Source organism: Brachyhypopomus gauderio, chromosome 2 (genome assembly GCF_052324685.1).
Source record: "Brachyhypopomus gauderio isolate BG-103 chromosome 2, BGAUD_0.2, whole genome shotgun sequence".
NCBI classification, from domain to species: Eukaryota; Metazoa; Chordata; class Actinopteri; order Gymnotiformes; family Hypopomidae; genus Brachyhypopomus; species Brachyhypopomus gauderio.
The window spans coordinates 4637372-4646358 of NC_135212.1; the positions used below are offsets into that span (position 1 = coordinate 4637372).

Sequence of the window (8987 nt, forward strand, 5' to 3'; positions counted from 1 at the left end):
TTCGCTATGTGTCATTAGCAAGCCAAAGTGCGCTAAGCGCTCCACAGCTGGGAAGTGGACGTAGAATTCAGTGCAGCAGTGGTACTGTCCAAGCAGATCCAGATAATTTATTAACCCATAACAAAATGCTTTTACTCAGACACAGCAGGAGAGACAGCAGCACCAGGTTAAGGAGATGGAGAAGGAGGATGTGGCCAGGGAGCTGCTCCCAAAATGCAGAGACCAACTCCACCTGGAGGACATGAAGGAATCGCATTCATCACTGAGTAGCACCGGATCCTCTGTAGTGCTGACTTCCACTGCAGTGTCTAATGAGTAAGTGGTTTAGTAATTCCAAAATGTTGGCAGATTCATATAATGAAAGTGCTATGTCAGAGTCAAAGGTGACAGATATGGGTATGCTGTGCTTTCCTGTTTTAGGAGTACAAGTTTGTCAACCGAGGGTGCTGACAGTTCTGTGGTGAGTTTTCTCATCCCATTTATGACTCTATGACAGCGACACATCAGCATATTCAGTAATCATCACAGCTTTAAAATACATTATTCTAGATGTTGTCATTCTAATATTAAATATCATTAATATTAAATATATCATTGGAGTATCGAAGCAATTAAAATTCAGTTTGTCCATTATAGCTTATTGGTTTAAAATCCTGCTTTAACTGTTTTATTGATTTACCCTTCACAATTCCCTGACTTGTGCAGATGTCAGTTCAAAATGTTGGTTACATTAGTGGAGTTTCCACTGTGGCTGAACAAATAAGGACTGTCCAGTTCCTGTCCTGGTGGCGACCAGGTTTGACAAATATACTTCACTGCCCAGCAGCACAGAGAACTACAGTGACAAGAGCTCGGATGTAAGGAGTTCTCACATTGCCAGCCTTGACAGCAAACTGGAGGAGACAGTTTTTGACCTTCCTAGTCTCCAGTGCTCTGCAACAGTAATCAGCAAGGAAGTACAAGACAATCCAGTTCTTGTCCTGATGGAGAAGGTGTACCATCTCTCACTATCCAGCAGTACAGAGCTTTCAAGTTATTTCCTCACACTGTGTTCATCATCATGTGAAGATATGGTATAGACAACTGGAGAGCTCATCATCAAAGTGCTGTACTGTGTAGACACTCCTGTCATCTTCAGCACATCCAGTGAAGTGTCCTTCATTATTGTTGACTTTGCTCTGGCAAGATCAGGGTCACCCATGTCACCTACAGAGCATTCATCAGATGACTCAGTTGACTCTTACTCCCCAGATTCTGAGTCAGATATTGAGAGCCTTGATTGGTCACTCTATGTGGCCCATAGGTGTGAGTGCGTGCGTGTGTGTTGGCCATGCGGTGGACTGGCAACCTGCCCGTGGTGTACCCTGCCTTCGCCCGGAGATGCTGGGATTGGCTCCAGCCCCCCCCCCCCCCCCCCCCCCGTGATCCCGGCTAACGAGATTAAGCGGTTCGGATAATAGATGGATGGATATTGAGAGCCCACGCTGTAGGTCTGATCCAAATGGGAGTCAGAATAAACCAGACTCCTCTTGTAAGCTTGTTGGAGGGTACAGTGGAAAGACGTCAGTAGAACTGGAGGCATTCATGGATGAGGTGAATGAGTCAGTGGTTCACTTACTCACAGAGAATGGACGTCTCACTCCATGTCCAAGCTCACACTCCATACGAGAGCAGAGCTCAGAAGCAAAGAAGGTCCTCAGCCAAACCCTAACAGGAAACCTGGGGAAAGTATCAGGTGGGAGCATCTCATCTTCATGATGGAACTGCTAAGTGACAAATGCACATTAATGCATCTCCAAGCTTGGGCTCCAACAAGCCTGAGTCATCCTCTGATGAGAGTCTAGTTCACCAGTTTGAAAGGTTTACAGCACTGGATCCCAATTGTGTTATATCACTGCACAATTATTAAGTATTAAACACAACATACATACAGGAGGAACAAAACTGTGGTTCTTTGGACCACAGAGTCTATAAAATGTGCAGACAGTCCTGTGTAAACATAGCTTTCCATTAATTAAGAACACACAGCAGGCTGTGATCAATGTGCAGTTTAAATATTTTTTTATTTATGTTTTAATAATGTACAATTATATATTGTATTTTTATTGCTTTAAAAAAACAATTTGTAAATACAACAGAGGATATGACAGATAATAATAATAATAATAATAATAATCTTTATTTGTATAGCACCTTTCATACATACATGCAACTCAAAGTGCTTTACAGTATAAATAAAATAAACATTAAAAGGAGATAAGACAATAAGAAAATGTTAAAAGAAATTAAAGATAAAAATATTAAAATAACATAAAAATTAAAAAAGTAAAGTAAATAGATAATAAAAAATAAAGTAAATAAGATAAAACTATTAAGATAATTGGATTTAGAAAATAATAGACAACATAATGTAATAAAGTAAATAAGATTGAGAATTTCTTAACTAAAAGCGGATCTAAACAGGAATGTTTTGAGACTGTTCTTAAAACTATGCAGGGATGAAATGCCTCTGAGCTCTTCAGGAAGAGAATTCCAGAGCTTTGGGCCATAGTGGCTAAAAGCACCCTCGCCAATCTTTAATCGGCTTTTAGGAATCACCAGTAGATTACTGTTTGCAGATCTGAGAGACCTGACTGGAACATATCTAACCATCATTTCACTGAGGTAAAGAGGGGCAAGACCATGAAGACATTTAAAAACCATGACTAGAACCTTAAAAACTATTCTAAAGCTGACAGGTAACCAGTGCAGTGAGTGGAGTGCTTAGATGATAACTAATACCATGTTTATTAATGATGTGTGGTAACGGAAGCATATATAGGTTGAATAGTAACGGCCCAAGAATTGATCCTTGGGGGACGCCACAAGTTATTTTTTGACGTGTGGAGGAAGAGGTACCTAATGCTACATAGTAATCACGCCCAGTTAGGTATGATCTAAACCAGTCTAAGACTAAGCCACTAAGGCCTACCCAGCTCTGTAGTCGATCAAGAAGTATTTCATGATCAACGGTGTCAAAAGCGGCGCTTAAATCTAGCAGACAAAGGACTGAGAGTTTGCCTGCATCCTTATTCAATCTCAAGTCATTTACTACCTTAACTATGTGGAGAGCTCTGAAACCAGATTGAAAAGTGTCATTTATTTGATTTACTTTGACTGGATTGACACTACTTTTTCAATTATTTTGCTAAGAAAGGAAAGGTTAGATATAGGTCGATAATTATTAGATGACAGTGTTGAGGAGCAGTCCTGCAAATCCTGTCAGTACTCTCAAAGGAGCAAAGTCAGAGATGTCACCAGGGCTGCAGAGACCACAGACACTCGTACGAAGAGGCATCAGAAGTCGAACACATACCAGCTGGTGAGTAACAGCCAAGTACCACATTAGTAACTAGTGTTGACATGCATACATTACATGTATACCATTTCATAAATCCTACTTTTATTTCCAAATATAAAGGCTCAACACCACAGAAGATGAAGAGAGTTCGGGCCTTCTTCAGACGAGCTTGGCAGGCTGTTAAAAGGACTCTATGTATTGGAGTGTTGAGCTCAATCTTCACAGATACTGAGCCTCACTTATTTAAAGATCAATATACAATAAAGCCTAAGTCACAACCAAACGGCTCTCACTCATTTTTGTGAATAGTTCACGATGTACCGTTTGTCCAGGGATGCTGGAGGAGGGTACTTAGGCTGATTCCAAAGGCCTTTTGTTACGCGTTGGTATGCGAACCCGCACACAACGCGTGGAATGTTGAACCGGGAAAACCCAAATGCCAATCACAAAATTAAACAGTGAACTGAAACCTCCGCCAAAAGCAATGCAGGAAAAGCTCCAAAAGAACAAACCTCCGTGAAAGGGAATTATGAAGGAAACCCAAAACAGAAAGAGAAACCAAAAGATCGTGGAATACTCAACGCGAGAAAACCAAAACAAAACAAACAAACTGAAGACGCCAAGGGAAGTAGCTGGCTATCAAACCACAATGGGGAGCAAACAAAAAAACCCTTCCCAAAATAACAAACAAAACTGGATAGAGAAATAACAGGGCTGGAAAACTTGAGAAGGGCCAGAAGTGGCGAAGAGGTGAGCGAACTCAGAAAATGACAGAGAAAACAGCGAATAAGGTAAGTACAACGAGGAAACATGGAATGCAAGAAGAGGCTGGCTGAAAGCGCGTAAGTAAGTAAGTAAAATTTTATTTATATAGCACATTTAAAACAAAGTGCTGCACAATAGAAAAAGACATTCCCACCCCCTAATCACCCTGTCTGACATCACCCAGCGACGCCAGTGGAGATCTGCTAATCCAAGGAAAATGAACAAAACAAGAAAATGGGTGAACGCTGTGATGGCTAACTTTGTGTCAGAAGTTGAGGGGATTATAGTACATCATCCTCACATTTTATTCAACAGTCCTGGACTCTTTTTAAATTATGAAGTTCATCTGACCCCTATGGGAACTGATATATTTTTTTATGCATTTGCTTACTGTTTGATTGCCTTAATTCAGACAAATGTCTAGCTATTTTAGTGTAAATTTCAAATTGGGGTGTTTTTATTATACTATTTTTTTTATTCATTCATTAGTTTCTTATCCTCTTAATTACTTGGTTATGATGATTCATTTTAATTACTTTCATTGATTGTTGCATACCACACTTTTATCATTATCAAAATTGTCAGATACGAATCATACTAGAAATTGGATACTGTGACGCCGGGGGCGTCAAGACAGAGGCAGCCGGAGGCGCAGGTTGAAGTAAAGGGAGTTTATTCTCCATGATAACGGAAATTAAAACAGACAACAAAAACTGGATTTAGCGAAAAAACAATGGACATTGGTAGCTTGCAGTGCAGAGCTCGAGAGATCCAGAGTGGCTTCCAGAGGCAATGTGCAGCACTGGACCGAATGACCTGCGGGCTTTAAAAAAGAGCAACATAATTGTGTACAGGTGTTATTACTCGGGTGAAAGGGATGGTGGGAGTGGTTGCGTGCTCAGGGGTGTGTGCTGGGATCGGCTGCTGGCCGGGACATGCGCCCTCCGGTGGCGACCCGGCCCCCTCTCCGTGACAGATTCGATACATTAAAGTTAGTAGTCTTGCTTTCACTGACTTGAGTCTTATTTTATTTTCAGTATTTCTACATGTGCATTTTAAAACTTGCTTATAATCCTCCCATCACTTTTGATGTTACTGTTATTTGTAACAAACCTTAACACTTATCAGTTTTGCAATAACTGGCCCGGCTTAGTTCAAAGCCCACTCACGTCAAGGTGCAGGCCAAGAGTGGGGCACAAGACAAGACATACTTCAACACACACCAGAGGTGGTTAGCAACTACTCACTGCCCCCACCTCTGACAATCCAATGCCACACACACACATATATCAACAGAGATAGCAAGACCCACAGACATACACTACCGTTCAAAAGTTTGGGGTCACCTAGACAATTTTGTGTTTTCCCTGAAGTCTCATACTTTTATTTATCAAATGAGTTGCAAAATGAATAGAAATATAGTCCAGACATTGACAAGGTAGAAATTTTTTTTAAATTTTTTTTATAATTTTCTACTTTGCTTTCGTCAAAGAATGCTCCCTTAGCAGCAATTACAGCATTGCAGACCTTTGGCATTCTAGCTGTTAATTTGTTGAGGTAATCTGGAGAAATTTCACCCCATGCTTCCAGAAGCCGCTCCCACAAGTTTGATTGGGTTGATGGGCACTTTTTTCGTACCATACGTTCAAGCTGCTCCCACAACAGCTCAATGGGGTTGAGATCTGGTGACTGCGCTGGCCGCTCAATGGGGTTGAGATCTGGTGACTGCGTTGGCCACTCCATTACCGATAAAACACCAGCTGCTTGCTTCTTCTCTAAATAGTTTGTGCATATTTTGGAGGTGTGCTTTGGGTCATTGTCCTGTTGCAGGATGAAATTGGCTCCAATCAAGCGCTGTCCACAGGGTATGGCATGGTGCTACAAAATGAAGTGATAGCCTTCCTTATTCAAAATCCCTTTTACCTTGTACAAATCTCCCACTTTACCAGCACCAACGCAACCCTAGACCATCACATTACCGCCACCATGTTTGACAGATGGTGTCAGGCACTCATCCAGCATCTTTTCAGTTGTTCTGCGTCTCACAAATGTTCGTCTGTGTGATCCAAACACCTCAAACTTTGATTCGTCTGTCCATAACACTTTTTTCCAATCTTGCTCTGTCCAATGTCCGTGTTCTTTTGCCCATATTAATCTTTTTCTTTTATTAGCCAGTCTCAGATATGGCTTTTTCTTTGCCACTCTACTCTGGTTAGAGCCTGTCTGTGCTCTCCTCTGAAGGGAGTAGTACACACCATTGTAGGACATCTTCAGTTTCTTGGCAATGTCTCGCATGGAATAGCCTTAATTTCTCAGAACAAGAATAGACTGTCGAGTTTCAGTTGAAAGTTGTCTTTTTCTGGCCATTTTGTGAGTTTAATCGAACCAACAATTGTAATGCTCCAGATTCTCGACTAGCTTAAAGGAAGGTCAGTTTTATAGCTTCTCTAATCAGCAAAACTGTTTTCAGCTGTGCTAACCTACTTGCACAATGGTTTTCAAGGGTTTTCTAAATATCCAATAGCCTTCTTACACAGTTAGCAAACACAATGTACCATTAGAACACTGGAGGGATGGTTGTTGGAAATGGGTCTCCATACATCTATAGTCATTTACCACATTGATAATATATAGAGTGTATTTTTGATGCATTTAATGTTAGCTAAATTGAAAAAAAAACCGCTTTTCTTTCAAAAATAAGAACATTTCTAAGTGACCCCAAACTTTTGGACGGTAGTGTATATATATATTGCATGACATGTAAAGTGTAATAACATAAAAAAAAAAAAAACATATTTTTTAATATACAGATTTTTAATATAAAGATATATTAAAAAGCAAGATATTAAAGATATATTAAAAAGCAAGGTAAACAGGTTTTTGATTAATTCAACAGTAACATTTTAAAGTAACAATAACAGTAACAGTTTAATGTTGAAAATCCTGAGGTAAAGTGGAACTATTAAACATTTTCAGAATCACAAGACTTGCAGGCACATACAAGTTTCGCAGGAGGAAATGACATGTACAGACATCTTTTCTCAAGTCATGCTCCATTTAGGTGTGTTTTAAATAGACATCTGCAATGGACTACAATCAGTACCAAACAGCCTACCTGGTGACTAAGGTTGTAACTAACCCCACTGGCACCGTTAATGCATGCTCAGTGCCACTGGTTCTGTATTGGTTTTCTCAAAACTCAATAAAATCAAATGATGTCTACTTAAAACCACCTTATATACCCACACATCACATGGCACAGACATCCACACGACTGTCCATAAAAATGTATCAGCTTACTCAGTTGTCTGCGAACCCTCTTGCTATTTTTAACCATTTCAGTTTCTCTTCTTGCGAAAAGACTAAATCTGATTTACAAAACCACGAAGATGCCATGTTCTATCCACTTCTGGGAGGTCAGGAATTGTATATTCAAGCAAATTCAATTCTATAGGCTGCACTTCTGTTCTTCATGCTATGTTGATAACTGCAGGTGTGGAGTCAAGAACATCAGTGTGGTGTCGAAGGAGACAATTGCCTGTGCCTGTTCTCACTTGGAGGTTGTTGAGTGATTGAATGTACTCCCACTTAATTTTCTTTCCATCTTCTGTCTCAAATATCTTAGAAGAAGCAAAGGCATTACGAATCTCTGTCATTTGCAGCAGAGATCACATTGGCATCGATGCTCTCTGTACATCCATATTAAACTCATTTCCTCCTGGTGCACTGTATGCAGAAAGTGAGGAATCACTTATCTCTGCATCACTACTTACCAGAGTCCTGCACTTTTCTAGTGGTTTCTCACACAGCCTCACAAAACAATCCGGAAAGAAACTGTTGGTATTGCTGTGCTTTTCAATCGACGGTTACCCTTATAAATGAACCCCAATGGGGAGTAAGAGGGAGATCTTTTAATATTTTATATATATAAAAAACAATTAATTAATTACAATTAATTATTAATTTATTAATTAATTACTATGCAAACTCCCATGATTACCTTGGAATCAGTGGTGAAGGAGTGCTCTTCAAAGTGAAGTCTGCAAAGACAGGATGTGGATGTGGGTTTCCAGTTGTGCCTTCTCATGTTCACCAACCACTGCTTAAGTCTCACTTGATCCTGGTCACCTAAAGGAAAGCTATATATGGAAATGTAAGTAAATATAAGAAAATACTATGATATATATTATAATTCAGCTACATGTCTACAAACTAGTTTGCTAATATCAGATAATGTATCATTAGCAGCTAGCCAAATATCAAAATAAGGCACTTGGCTGGGTTAGTCAAGTTACAGAACAAAATCCAAACTCAACCAGATGGTCTGTTAGAAATAAGCCACCTAGTGTTCACCTACTGAACAAAGATATTGTTTCACTTAAAAAATGTAAAAGTGAAAAAAGCTATTGGCTAACAGAGCCAAACATAAAAAGCACGGTTCGTTTGATGAGGTTTAATGTGAATGACTTCAACTATATATACATAATTAATATTGTATGTTTATACCGTATATATATACTGAGAAAATTTAAAGTTAACATCTGGCTAGCTAGTCAAATATCTAACTGAGCTACTTACCGAAAGAACTGTGACCCTAATAGTACTGCAGAACAAGACATTGAGGTGTGGTATAAAGACACTTTTGATGTTTTACAAAATAAACAAAGGTAAAAGGTTTTAATACTGTTAACCTACACCAGGGTTGCCAGGTCCTACAAAAATATCCCGCACAAAATCTGTGTAAAACCCGCCCTTCAGAAGCTTAAACTAGCCCAAAGCCCAAAGTTGTTGACGGGGGGGTGGTGGCGACGAGTGAAATCTGTCGACCGGGGGGAAGGGGGGGGGGGGGGGGGGGGGTTGCGAGTGTGAAGCGGGTTCGGGA

General features: G+C 39.9%; 1 long non-coding RNA gene across 1 annotated transcript; it reads right to left on the reverse strand.

Annotated features, from left to right (window-relative positions):
- Positions 1 to 6978: 6978 nt before the first annotated feature.
- LOC143508745 (uncharacterized) lies at positions 6979 to 8714 on the reverse strand. Its single transcript, XR_013129447.1, has 3 exons — positions 8106 to 8714; positions 7879 to 7976; positions 6979 to 7725 (listed from the first exon to the last, which is right to left on the reverse strand). It is a non-coding gene; the product is annotated as an uncharacterized LOC143508745 (long non-coding RNA).
- Positions 8715 to 8987: the final 273 nt, after the last annotated feature.